At 35.0% G+C, this 739-nt stretch overlaps 1 non-coding gene across 1 annotated transcript; it reads left to right on the top strand.

Moving 5' to 3' along the window:
- The first annotated feature begins 245 nt into the window (after positions 1-245).
- LOC128281774 (small nucleolar RNA R71) lies at positions 246-352 on the top strand. Its single transcript, XR_008272042.1, has one exon. It is a non-coding gene; the product is annotated as a small nucleolar RNA R71 (small nucleolar RNA).
- The last annotated feature ends 387 nt before the right edge of the window (positions 353-739 follow it).

Genomic DNA, 739 nt, shown 5'->3' with positions numbered 1-739 from the left:
TATTCTAGTAAACTACTAAAAGATAAAAAAGTATTCCTAAAAATTCTCAGTTGATTATTCTAGGATTTATCTACCTAAATAAATTTAAAAAATATCCCAAAATATATGGGGTTTCAACACGTATTTCAACATACTCTTCATTGCATGACTTTGAAAGAAGAGCTCCGTTACTTGAAGCTTCCACCACTATTCTTGTGTGAGCATTGAGACCATTGTAAAAGGTCTTTAATTGGAAGTAGTGAGGAATACCATGATGAGGGCATTTTCGGAATAGTTCCTTAAATTTCTCCCATGCCTTATACAAGGTCTCATCATCAGCTTGTTGAAAGATAGAAATTTTATTTCAGAATTTAGCATTCTTACTTGGTGGAAAATATTTCATTCAGAAAATGTTCCTCCAATTCTTGCCAAGTGGATATAGAACTGGGCGGTAAGGAATTCAATCATGCTCGTGCTCGATCTCGCAACGAATATGAGAATTTCTTCAATCTTAAGGCATCTTTAGATACTCTGGGTAGCTTGAAAGAGTTGTTTACTTCCATAAATAAGTAGAGGTGCAGATGTAGATCTTTAGTAGGCATCCTACTGAATTGTCTCATTGTTTGCAATGTCTGAAACATCACTTGTTTTAACTCAAACTAAGGGGGCCTCAATTTCGAGTCTTAAAATCCTTGGATTGAGTTCACTGAATAAGGGCATAACATACTACCGAATAGCTCGATCTCTTTCATTAGCAACA

The sequence above is a fragment of the Gossypium arboreum genome, chromosome 1, assembly GCF_025698485.1.
Source record: "Gossypium arboreum isolate Shixiya-1 chromosome 1, ASM2569848v2, whole genome shotgun sequence".
NCBI classification, from domain to species: domain Eukaryota; kingdom Viridiplantae; phylum Streptophyta; class Magnoliopsida; order Malvales; family Malvaceae; genus Gossypium; species Gossypium arboreum.
This window is presented reverse-complemented; position numbering and strand designations above follow the sequence as displayed.